A 14,445-nucleotide genomic window follows, 5' to 3' on the forward strand; every position below is an offset into this window, starting at 1 on the left:
TTGGAAAATAATAATATAACATGATATTTCATGACTCTAGCCACTAGATGGCCTTATAGCTCTATATGGAGGAACGAGGTGTTCCTCTGGGTCCTAAAGTCAGTTCTTCAGCATTCAAACACACATGTAGACATTATAAAATCATTCTTTGGTAAAGTTTTAGCATTTTTAGTTTAAATTGAGCATGTTTAGGTTTTTCTATGTGTACTGAAGCATTCCTCGCATTACATTCATTCCTAAGGGGGTCAGATTGACTCGAGAGGGAAGGATTTGTTACTTTTTTTAATATCAACCATAAAACTCCTCGAATCCATTCATTTTTTTGTGTGTATTCGTGTTTCAAGTGTGACAATAGTCCTATGGTCTTGGACCCTTCTGATGAACACTCAATTTTTGTGTTTACCGTGTATCAGTGTCCCAACGGATGCTCTTAAATACTGAAATTGATGCTTGCTCATTTCCTCCGTCCCCCAGTCCGCGACTTTGAAATCGACTGAAGTCATCCATCTTGAGGGACACATCAGTATCTTATTGCCCCACGAGGAACGAGGATCACAGAAATACACAAGTATAAATTCTCCTTCCTTTCCCATCAGTCACAATATAAACCAAACATGTCACATATTTCAAAGGGGCATTGTGCTTTATTAATATATATATATAAAAAAAATATTACAATTGGCATGAAACAGAAGTTTTGACAGTCTTCCCTTCTGTGACATACAGTAGCCTATGCGAGTGAAACCGCTTCTAGGACAAGAACAAATGTTGGGCGGGGCTTGATTTTGATTGGATGGTTGTAGTTCTCTTACGTAGAGTTCTCTCGTACTGCGTCGAAAGAACGCTACGGGAAAGTATTTCTTTGTCGAGATTGAAGCCTAAAAATTAATCCTTAATTTTGTAAACATGTAAAACGCTTTTCTGTAGCATACAACCCTAGGCGGAGCAATATCGCTCACCCATTGGCTGCTCCGCCAGAAAAGCACAGCCTATGCGAGGCCAGAGACGCTGACCAATGAGGGCGCTTCGCGCCCATTCTGCGTCATCTCCCGCCGAAACAGGCGTGGCCTAGGTCTATAAATACGAGCATAGCTGTCTAACACACCGATTTTTCTTAATTCACGAAGCTGCACGCATCGTTGGATTGGATTCGAGCCGCCACAGCCGTCTGAAACAAGCACCTCAGCAGGACGCGCCTCTTACCTGAAGCCGCTGGTCATCGCCGCCTTCAGCCGCCGTTCCCTGCTGCGCTTCTCCGGCGTGGAATATCCTTTACATTATGTGTGTGTGTTTTGTGTGTGTGTTCGCCGTCGCGACACACAGTTTTTCCACCACTAAAAGAGCCGAGCGTCTTTTTCAAGATGCCTCGCACCTCCTGTGGCTCGTGTAGAGCCCCGCTCAGCGACGGGGACCACGTGCTTGTGTTTCCTGCCTGTGAGGATCACGCAGCTTCAGCTCTCGTCGATGGCGGCTGCCATCACTGTGATTTGATCTCATGTGAGTGACAGGTTATAGCCCCGCCCTCGTCATCAGAGAAGAGATGCTGCAAGAGGGAGGGGAAGTTTCTCGGTTCTGATTGGCTGGTAGGAATTTCCAGTCTGTTCTATATATGCCCTGCTTTCACACACACACACACACACACACACACACACACACACACACACACACACACACACACACACACACACACACACACACACACACACACAGTCCCGTGACTTTTATTAATAAAAAAAGGCTTTGTTACTGAATTGCTACATTATATTTCTCAGCAACAAGGGGGTAACACACACACACACACACACACACACACACACACACACACACACACACACACACACTGTCCCGTGACTTTTAATAATAAAAAAAGCTTTGTTACTGAATCGCTATATTATATTTCTCAGCAGCAAGGGGGTAACACACACACACACACACACACACACACACTGTCCCGTGACTTTTATTAATAAAAAAAGTTTGTTACTGAATCGCTACATTACATTTCTCAGCAACAAGAGGGTAACACACACACACACACACACACACACACACAGTCCCGTAACTTTTATTAATAAAAAAAAGCTTTGTTACTGAATCGCTACATTATATTTCTCAGCAACAAGGGGGTAACACACACACACATATACACACACACACACACACACAAACACACAAACACACACACACAGTCCCGTGACTTTTAGTAATAAAAAAAGTTTGTTACTGAATCGCTACATTATATTTCTCAGCAACAAGAGGGTAACACACACACACACACACACAAACACACACACACACACACTGTCCCGTGACTTTTATTAATAAAAAAAGCTTTGTTACTGAATCGCTACATTATATTTCTCAGCAACAAGGGGGTAACACACACACACATATACACACACACACAAACACACAAACACACACACACAGTCCCGTGACTTTTAGTAATAAAAAAACCTTTGTTACTGAATCGCCACATTATATTTCTCAGCAACAAGGGGGTAACACACACACACACACACACACACACACACACACACAGACACACACACTCACACACACACACACACACACACACACACACACACACTCACACACACACACACACACACACACACACACACACACGCATGCACACACACACGCACACACACACACGTGACTTTTATTAATAAAAAAAAGCTTTAATACTGAATCGCTACATTATATTTCTCAGCAACAAGGTGTGTATCATTGCTGTTTTTGAAGGAATTAAACTCACAGCTCCATTGTTTGTAGAGAGACACAGAACAGAACACACACACACACACACACACACACTCCGCCCCCTGTGTCGACAGCAGCAGCTCATTTGCATTTAAAGGAACACACACAAAACGGTGCGTTTTTGCTCACCCTCGAAAAGTGACAATTTTAACATGATATATAAAAATATCTGTGGGGTATTTTGAACTAAATCTTCACATACACACTTTAGAGACATCAAAGACTTATTTTACATTTTGTAAAAAGGGGGGATTATAGCACCACTTTAAAACAATTGGTTGGCTACTGTTTCCAAAAAATTTCAGTTTTTACATTTTACATCAATGCATAAGGGGAGACCAGGGAGTGTTGTAACACTGTCAGTTTGACACGTCAGAACAGAGCTGTGGTTATGTCAGCAACGTCATACACTACCATCAGCCTTTTGAGCTCACAGGAGAAGTGGCATGTGACTGAGAGCAACGTTGAACATTTTATGACCTAAAAAAATATTTTCAGGAGGGAAAGTAAAAAAAAAAATCACGATTATTTTTTGCCCAGCAATCATTATACGGTTATTTGATTTGCATAATCTAAAGTAGCTATTTCTCTAGTCTAATTTGATGCTTTGCATTCATGACTTACCCAGGGGGTAGTTTTAACAGTTAATTAAAAATTATACAACCAACCCGGTTTAGACAAAATCATGTGAGTTTTTTGTTGCACATTGAGGGATTTGTGGTGAATATCGGGAAAAAAACATTAACCGCCTCAATTGAGCACATACAATTTGTTTTTATGCACATTTGTAGAATATACATGCATCTCGGCATTTACATCCAGCGTTTTTCATGGGATATCCCAAAATTCACATAAAATCGGGGGAAAGAAACATGTAGTGACTGAACAGTTATGTAACAGGAATACAGTACAGACAAACACACACACACACACACACACAATTGTTTTTGTGCTAAATTGTAAATTGTTCATTTACTGAAGCTGCATCTTTCCGCCCGCTGCAGTGCCGCGCCGTGAAAAGCGCCGTGCTCAGCGGAGCCCGGAACCTCCCTTCACCACGAGGTGCTCGCCGCTGCTGCCGCCAGCTTCTCCGCCCGCTTCGCTGGACTCTCTGACCGACGGACAAGGGCCGCTGTGTGCCGCCGCGTCCGTCATGGACGAGGAAGGTGAAGCCGCATCTGTGGAGGACGACTACTGTTCTCTCCGGGGATCTCCCCTCCCCCGCCGCTCGTGAGCGTCGACGGAGAAAGACCAGCATCGATGCACTTACCGGCTGGATGGCTGCTTTTCTGCAGAGGAACGTACGTTACCGTCCTCACGACCCGCGCCTTTTTCTTCCTGAATTCACGAAGAAATCGCGGAGTCCCGGAAAGCCCCGTTTTCAGCCAGGATGCGCACTTCTGCTTCGAGGAAAGCTACAGTGTTAAAATCCCGCCGCAGCCGGATTTCACTAAAATGTCTCGCTCGCACAGTCCCAACATACGCGACCGTGCCAGTGTATTCTGCAGTCACCAAACCGGCATCAATGCCTGTTTGCTTGCACACAAACGCCGTTTTCACGACGTCCCAGGTAAATCTGAAAATGTATTTTCTGGTGTCCCGGCCACGGCCGATGGTGTGATGCGTGTATCCGTAATGCCCACGACCCAGTGCCCATTCGTACACACAAGCACAGCCCTACACAATACAGGGCTTGCACACATAAAATCGACTCATGTCGATTGTGCATCACATGTAAGTTAGTGAACGTGTCCGCTTTTCAGTGCCCACAATCACTACACACTGCATGTCCCACGGTTTCTGTAAAAACGGAACTAATGCGTGGTCAGTCAGTTCTGATAGACAGTACTCTCTGTGCTACACGGTGTCCCGGCCACGGCCGATGGTGTAATGTGTGTAACTGTATGCCCACGACCCAGTGCCCATTCGTACACACAAGCACAGCCCCACACAATACAGGGCTTGCACACATAAAATCGACTCATGTCGATTGTGCATCATATGTAGTGAGCGTGCCCGCTTTCAAGTGCCCACAATCACTACAAGCTACATGTCACACGGTTTCTATGAAACGAAACCGATGCACGGTCAGTCAGTTCTAATAGACAGTACTCCCAGTGCTATAAATGTACCCGCGTTCACGCACCCACATTTATTCTCAAACATGCCGAGCCGTACGGGGCTCGCACCGCGCGCTCTCTCGTTCAGCTGAGAGAGATGAGCGCGCGCGGGCTGCCCGCTCGATTAAGCGCGCCCCCGCATCATACGCTGCAATGGCGCCCATGTTACAGCACACGGCTACTCTCGTGTCGCCGCCATTTCGCGACCAGAGCCCGGTTTTTCAACCCGTGCAAGCACAGCCCCGTACAACACAGGGTCTGCACGAAAGAAATCGATTCATGTCGATTGTGCATCACATGTAGTGAGCGTGCCCACTGTCCAGTGCCCACAACCACTACACACTGCACGTCCCGCGGTTTTCTGTAAAAACGAAACCAACGCACGGTCAGTCAGTTCAAAAACACAGTATCCCCGGTGTTATAAATGTGCCCGCTACCACGCGCCCACATTTATTCACAAACATAACGAGCCCTACGGGGCTCCCCCCGAGCGCTCTCTCTCAACTCAGAGAGTCGAGCGCGCGCGGGATACCCGCTGTGTTAAACGTGCCCCCTGCCTCAGACGCCACGGCGTCCATGTTACAGCACACGGTTGCTCTCGTGTCGCCGCCATTTCGCGACCAGGGCCCAGATTACATTCAACCCCTAGTCACGCGTGCAGATGCATGGGAAAGACTTCCCGGGGTCTCAGAATGGGTGCTAGAGACTATAAAAAGAGGCTATTCGCTACAGTTTCATCGACGCCCTCCCCGTTTCACGGAGAAAGTCGAAACCACGGTGAAAGCAGAAGTAGCACATCTACTTCGAGCCGAAATAGCGAAGCTATTGAGCAAAGGGGCCATAGAGCCTTTATCTCAAGCTCAGAGCGAGGGGGGTCTGTACAGCAGATATTTCCTGGTACCGAAGAAAGACGGGGGTCTCAGACCCATTTTAGATCTCAGGCATCTGAACAAAGCGCTAACAAACCAAAAGTTCAGAATGCTCACGACCAGAAAAATCATCGCGCAGATTCGCCGAGGAGACTGGTTTATGGCAATAGATCTGAAAGACGCGTATTTTCACATACAAATTGCGTCACGTCACAGGCGATTTTTGAGATTCGCCTTCGAGGGCCGGGCATATCAGTACACAGTCCTGCCATTCGGCCTGTCCCTAGCACCTCGTACATTTACAGTGTGCATGGACGCGGCGCTGGCACCCCTGAGACTCCGAGGCGTTCGAATTCTGAATTATTTGGACGATTGGCTGTGTCACGATCCACACTCAAGGAAACAATGGAAGATCCAATAATGCAGTAGTTAATTTATTGAGGGTAATCCGTACTCATAAATCCAGTTCAGGCAGGGGTCAAAACCAAAGAAGCAATCCAAACATAAAACAAGAAACAAAACAGGAACAAACCAGAAAACAGGACTCGGAAGTGGCGTGATACATAACAAGGACTCTGTGACAAACACTGAAACTGACAGGGTATATATACACAAGTGCTAAACGAGGTGACGAGAAACAGCTGAACACAATGAACACTCAGTGACAAAGAGGATCATGGGAAACGTAGTGAAAATGCCTAGACACCGTGAAAACTGAGGACCTCTAGTGTTTAACCCAGGGAACACAAACCAGACACTGTGACAGGCTGATTCTAGCTCAATCACCTTCAGAACTCACTCGCCACAAGACCCTAATACTCAATCACCTCGAGTGCTTAGGTCTGAGAGTCAATTGGGAGAAAAGTTCACTGTTTCCCAGTCAAAGGGTCTCCTTTTTAGGACTGGATCTGAACTCACTGTCTATGACAGCACGGCTGTCATCACAGCGCAGGCGAAACACCCTGCAAATGGCGAAATCCTTCCGCAGCGGTCATATAGTGCCGCTCAAGAGATTTCAAAAAATGCTAGGCCTCATGGCCTCAGCCTCGGCAGTACTACAGTTGGGCCTGCTGCGCATGCGCCCACTGCAGTTCTGGTTGAGAACGCGTGTACCGCGCCGAGCATGGGTTCACGGTCGTTATCGCCTCAAGGTCAATCAGGAATGCATTTCAGCCCTGACACCATGGAGAGCGTCAGACTGGTACCGGTCAGGTGTAAGCCTGGGGACTTCCTCGAGCCTGAAGGTGGTGTCCACGGACGCGTCCACCTCAGGCTGGGGAGCACTGCTCGAAGGCAGACCGTTCTTTGGCCAGTGGGCAGAACGAGTCAGACTACCGCACATAAACTGCCTGGAAATGATGGCGGTGGACTTTGCGCTGAGGCGCTTTCGTCCTCGGATAAAAGGGCACCACGTCCTGGTCCGTTCGGACAACATGTCGGTAGTAGCCTATATACACCGCCAGGGTGGCGTGAAATCCCGAAACCTCTTCAGGCTGACGGAACACATCCTGTTATGGGCCCAGCACAACCTGCGCTCGCTGAGAGCAATGCATGTGCCAGGTCACCTGAACGTAGGCCCAGACAGACTCTCACGGAACAACGTTCGGACAGGAGAGTGGTCTCTACACAAACAGACAGTGCGCCTGTTGTGGAGAACGTTCGGCAGAGCGGAAATAGACCTGTTCGCAAACCAGGAAAACGCTCACTGCCCGGAATTCTTTTCAAAGAGCGTGAACGCGCTGGCCAGTGTCTGGCCCCGCCGTCCGCTCTATGCTTTTCCTCCTGTCTCACTCCTGCCTCAGGTGCTGGAGCGAATCAGGGAAAGCGGATGCTCAGTGCTACTTGTTGCTCCATACTGGACGAATCAACCTTGGTTCCCAGTTTTGATGCGGCTGAAGAGCACTGCCCCGTGGCCGATTCCAGTGAGGAGGGACCTCCACTCGCAGGCCAAGGGCTCGATTTTGCATCCTCGCCCGGATCTCTGGTTCCTTCATATGTGGGCCATAAACGGGTACCCGCTAACCTCCCAAGGGGATTGTTAGACACGATCGAGCAGGCTAGAGCTATGTCTACTAGACGGCTCTACGCTTCCAAATGGTCGGTGTTCTCTGGTTGGTGTTCAGACCAAGGTCTGTCACCACTTCAGTGCGGGGAAACGGAGATTCTCTCCTTCCTGCAAGAGCTATTGGATAAGGGGAGAACCCCATCCACGCTCAAAGTCTATGTGGCAGCCATATCAGCGTTCGTTAATCCAACGCTTGGCCGTTCACTGGGCAGAAACGACCTGGTGGTCCGTTTCCTTAGAGGAGCCAGGAGGTTAAATCCTCCAAGGCCTCCTTCAGTCCCCGTTTGGGACCTTTCTACGGTGTTGAACGCTATGAAAGGGGCCCCTTTCGAGCCTATTCACTCAGTTGACATGAAACACCTGTCTTTCAAGACCGTGTTTTCTTTTGGCTCTTGCTTCAGTGAAGCGTGTGAAGTCAGAGCGTCTTGTATGGAGTTCGGGCCTAACGACTCTGTAGTCGTGTTGAAACCGAAGCATGGGTACGTACCTAAGTCCCTCAACACACCGTTCAGGGCTCAGGTCATCTCCCTGCCGGCTCTGCCGGCCTCTGAGGACGGAAATAGCTCCCTTTGCCCGGCCAGGGCATTAAGAGCTTACGTGTCCCGCTCCGCTGTTTTTCGACAGACGGAGCAGCTCTTTGTTTCGTTTAGTGGGCGCTCTAAAGGGCGAGGTGCGACGAAACAGAGTCTATCTCGATGGGTAGTGGACGCCATTGCGCTAGCCTACGCATCTAGAGGTTTGGAATGCCCTCTGGGCATCAGAGCACATTCTACGAGAGGCATGGCCTCTTCGTGAGCTTGGTATAGCGGGATCTCGTTACAAGATATCTGTATGGCGGCAGGCTGGGCCTCCCCGTCTACATTTATAAGGTTCTATAACCTAGAGGTTCCTGCGTTGCAGGCTAAACTGCTCTCGGTCTAGAAGACTATGTATGGTGTTCCTGCCCCGCGCTGCGGCCCAGGTCATTCCAATGTTTTAAGCATCACTCACTGACAATGTGTCCCATGAGCATGCTATGACCCCTCATATATATCTATTTATTTACATATATATGTTATTATGCCCTCAGGGGCACTATTATGAAGGGATGATGCTAATTCTAGCCGCTCTCCCTATACATTCTTGGTGTAGGCGCTTGTATGCCAGGGCGTGCGCGCCCTTGGGTGTCTGTGTCGGTCCAAGAGCACGCACGGCGTGTTACAGGGGTTCCCGTAGCGTCTTTCGACGCAGTACGAGAGAACTCTACGTAAGAGAACGTACTCGGTTACTAACGTAACCTCGGTTCTCTCTAGAAGAGGGAACGAGTACTGCGTCTCAGGCCGTGCGTGCCCACGCTGCGTCGCTTCAGTGGCGAAAATCAGAGTGGAAGACAGCTATGCTCGTATTTATAGGCCAAGACCACGCCCGTTTCGGCGGGAGGGCCCTCATTGGTCAAGCGTCACTGGACTCGCATAGGCTGTGCTTTTCTGGCGGAGCAGCCAATAGGCGCGCGAATTGCTCCGCCTAAGGTTGTATGCTACAGAAAAGCGTTTTACAAATTTTACAAAATGAAGGATTAATTTTTAGGCTTCAATCTCGGAAAATAAATCTTTCCCGTAGCGTCTTTCGACACAGTACTCGTTCCCTCTTCTAGAGAGAACCGAGGTTACGTTAGTAACCGAGTACGTTTTAATGACATTTTCGGACATGCCCAATGACTCCAATGTTAAATGGGTCCATGGCCAATTCTTTTATAGTCAAAAACTCGAGAGAGGAACCATTGTCAAAAAAATGTTGTCCACCACTCTTGTTCATCCAAAACAAACTACAATATAGACTCAAGGTGTTAAATACTTAGGATAAAGGAATTATCCTTTAACTCACATAATCTAAGTGTGTTTTATTTTTAGCAGACAAATGTGGCTACCGTGCATCAAATTATGAGAGATATAGCACAAATATATAGATATAGCACAAACAACCACTGAGTTACTGATGCTCAAACTAAAGGTTTTACTTCCATCCCCGGTCTCCCCTAAAGATAAAACCTGTCCTGTTTATCTTAAGGAGCAAAATGGTTATATAAATCAAATGTATTATGACAAAAAGGCAAACAACTATTATACAGTATCTTAGTCCTGTTCAGTGTCTACTCTGCGCTTCTTGGTTTGTCTCTTGTAATTATTAAGTGGAGCACCTCCACAGTCTTCCAGCATTGATGCTATCGGCCCTGTTCACACAGTTCACACGAGGAATCTCTGCTCACTTTGGCTAAACTGGAATGTGTTCCTTTACAACACCAAACACTGACAGATAAGGGACCGCAATCACACGTCCGTTAAGCTTACTGATCCAGCTCGTCAAGTCTGTCAGGCTCATCCTGAAACCACAGGTATGGTGGTAAAAAAACTTCTGCAATAGTCATGCAAGTAAACGTTTTGATTATATTTATTAGATAAGCATTAACGTCTGTTTTGTATATGTATTTTAAATTGACATATGAAGTATCACAACAACATAGGGACCCTTTAAAATGATCGTCACGCGCTCTCTGCGTTGGAGAGCCAGACTCAGCGAGCGTTCCTGCCCATCACATCAGATTAAAGTGGGAAGTTCGGATCATTTTACTGACTCGGTTCTTTGAATCTCGTTCATCAAAATGAACAAATCTTTTCCCCCCGAGTCATTTAATTCATTTCAGCAGATTGCATTTAAAATGTTATAGGCTATGTTAATAACCAAATTCCCCAAACACATCAAATGTTGATCACATTTAGAATAAGAAAACAATTGCAATGCAAGGAAGAGGCCAAATTATGAGAAAAAGAAACCTCACCTCCCGATCTAAGCCGTTCGTTCATCCCGTGACATCCGCATAAACTGAGTTTTGCATTTGCAGTCTATAGTACCGGATACAGAAACAGAATTAATTAGTTAATTGTTTGAGTCCTCGGGTTCAAGTCGTTCGTTCGTCACGTGACAGCCCCATATGCTGAAGCTAGGCAGACTGCGCAGACTATGGCAAGCCGTGTTTATTCATTTCCAGGATATGAATTCTTGATATCAACAATTCAATTTTTACTAGGTAAAATGATAGTTATTGATATCAGGAATTAGATTTCTACTAGTAACAATGTAATTATTGATATCAAAATGATAGCCATATTTCTATTAGTAAGAAATCAATTCTTGATATCAACAATTGATTTTGAATCAAGAATTAAATTGTTGGGGAGGGACCTGCAGTGAGACCCCAGTGACGGAGTGATTGACAGCTGCTGTCAGACTCGCTAAGATGGAGAGTGACTGGAGTGACGCAAGTAGCTTTGCATTAGCATCCGACGATGCTAGCGAAGCAAGAGAGAATGGGTCCAGTATCTGAGTGGATTATTATTTCTATTAACCTACGCTAAGCATATTTTGCCGCTATGTGAAAAAAATATCCAGCAAAACGCGCCGGTGGTGGTGGAGTCCATGCAGGAAGAGCAGCGTTTGGCACACGAGTGCAGGCAACCACTGGCGCCTAATTTCCAAGTCTGGTGGAAAGTTATGCAGTCCAGCAGTGCTGTTGCAACCGGCAACACTACACCTATACCAGCCTAACACTGTACTAAACACAGATAAAGCTAACGCTAAACATCTACACTATCCTAACTGATGCAATACTACTAACTAACTATGCTTCTAACCATACTAACCATAGGCTACACAAAATAAATAACTATATAAATGCTATGCTAACTAGATGCTAATATACGCTACCCTGGTCGTTTTCATCACTCGTAATTCCAACTCCTGACTCGCTACAGTGGTTTTGATGGAACCAGATGCTTTTATACCAGGGGCTGCCAAGGGTGTGACAGAGTACCATCACGTTCACTACGTCACAGAGTTCCCCTACTTCAGGAGCTTCCGTTTAACCTGAAGAGGGCAGCACTCAGACGTTTTTACACCATATATTTTTAAATGAAAACACTTTATACTCAAATGTCAAAAAATTTACTCGAATCAATGTGACAGCATTTATGAAGCCCCATTCTTACTGACCATTAAAGGGCACCTATTATGACATTTAAAATGTTCCTAATGTTGTTGTGGGAGTCCCCAACAACAGTTTTACATGCATGCAATGTCAAACACTTTTGTTGTCGTATAATATGCATTTATTTTTACCTGATTTGCTCACCGACTCCCAAATGATTCGTTCAACGACTCGTTTTTCCAAACCCCTCCTTTGCCCGACGCTAATCTGCGATTGGTCAGATGACCCAGCAGTGTTTACAGAGATAATACTTATTGTTTAACACAGAGTACAATGATGCTTTTATCAATTAAATTTTGTTATAATAATGATTATAGTCCACTGCTTTATAGTTTGTAGTAAAAAACGATAAATAAGATAAATAATTTAATGTTAGCGAGCATAGCCCAGAGTTCATATTGTAAAAGCACAATCAGTCTTTGTTTGCATTAGCCCGATGCATAAACATAACGTTTTTACACAAAAAAAATGCAGTTACGTTACTACGAGGTATTACTCTATTCTTTAGACAACTCCGAAAACAACGACAAACACTTCACATATCTCAATACAATTGTCATTGAAGACCTAGAAGCTAACGGTGCTTACACAACAAACAAAATAATTATTAAGCATGCTACATAAAACAAAAAAGCAACAATTATTAATAACACTTACAGGTTGTGATACGGAGGAGGAAGCGGATGCAAATACACTTGGAACTGAACCTTCCTTCAATATCGCGAATCCAAGTTTGAGTGCATTTAAAAAGCAATCGTCTTCAAAATGACGCGAACAAAGCACAAGGCTCGGTCTACACTTCTGTGGTATAGTTGTATATATGAATTGTAGCCACTTAGTCTTCAAATGCTCCTCCTTGGGCAGATGAAAAAAGTTGGCTTTTGAGTCGCACTTCAGAACACAGCGTCTCGTCGCCATGATGTTTCCCTGCTGGCCTTGGAGCGCAATAAGTGGGCGTATCGTATTCAAATAACTTGACAAGTTGACGTCATCTAGTCAGAGAAAAAGCTTCGGTCTTCTAACGATTCATAAAAATGACTCTGAGTCGACTCTTACTTTTGAAAGACAATAACTTTATATACGGTGCACTTTCATATTTCAAACTTTGCAGGATGTTTTTGTTCACTTAGATCTTTAGCCGCGTTTCCACCGCGGGAACTTTCCCCAGGAACTAGTAACTTTGGGCTGGTACTCGGTGTGTTTACACCGCAGGAATCAGGGTCTAAATGAAGTTCCAGGTAAATATTTCCCCCTCAGAAAGTCCCTGCTGGCGAGGTAGTCCTTTTCAAAGTTCAGGAACTTTCGGGGGTGGGACTTGTGCGCTGAACGTGCTGATTGGTTGTATTCACGCCGCATATTGACTGGAGGACTCCACGCAGCATTCTAATTTAACCGGCATTTTAAAAAATCTATTGCGGTTCGTGGCTTCATGCATTAAGAGTTGTCTGTCTGCAAATATGGAATTTAATTATTAAAAAAACACTGGACCGACGACGAGGTTCAGGCTTTATTACGCATATTTGTGTAACAGGACATTTTCTGCGCGTTCGTCCCAGCCATCTCACATTCAATGTCCGCAATACATCACAAACAACTGCAGCACAATTTGAATCTCCTCCATACTTGTTATAAATATTATGTTACACACTACATGAAAGGTACATTTAAAAATTCCATAATAGGTGCCCTTTAACTAAACAAAGTTGTAGGGTTTAGTTACCCTTTAAAGTCCGCGTGAACCGGAAGTTGCAACCGACTTTATCTCAGTGTTGTGACGTATTTCCCAAAGAAACGGAATACTAAATGAGGAAAAATAGTGGGCGTGGCTTTTTGTTCCAACTTGCACCTGATTGGATCTAGAAAAGTAGGTGTTTCATTCAGCCGGTCTACTGTCAGTTGGAGGGGCGTGGTTACGGATGTTAAGCGGACACCAAAACCGTCAAACCGTCATCAGGGAAGGTCCTCCAATGCAGAGGGGAGGGGCATTTTCAGATTTTTATTAAAGATTACGAAGCCAAAAAATTTTTTTGTGTGGATTGACTTGTGCATGGATGAATTGTTAAAGCTACACTGTGTGATTTTTACCCCCATCTAGCGGTGAAAAGGTATATGACCATCCAGTGAATATTAGTTTCTGTTCCTCTCAATTCCGATTTCGTTTTAACTCCTACGGTGGCCAATGTAGTCCAAGATTAACTTGGCTTCCAGTTCGACCTCGTCCATGAGTATTCCTTCAAGTGATGAGGTTACTTTAGAAAACTATTATAATTTGCAGTAATTTAATTTGTCAGTTAACATTTAGGTTATGACATCTATGTAAAATGAACAATAATTTTATGTTTTCGTTATTTTTTTACCATTTCATTGCTAACATCAGCTATCAGGTTCCCAGACGAATGCAAGCTAATCTTATTAAAGCAACTTTTATCAGTGCTAGCGTTATTCTGTATATTGTACGACATCACTAGCGTAAGGCAAAGTTTACATGGTAGGCTATATCATTTTCTCCGTGAGCAGAGATCAGCTGATGTGCCGGAGGGAGAGGGAGAGGGAGAGGCAAAGGGAAAAATAAAAACAGGGCCGGTGCCAGTGAATTGCGGAGAC

Source organism: Phoxinus phoxinus (assembly GCF_949152265.1).
Source record: "Phoxinus phoxinus genome assembly, chromosome: 15".
NCBI lineage: Eukaryota > Metazoa > Chordata > Actinopteri > Cypriniformes > Leuciscidae > Phoxinus > Phoxinus phoxinus.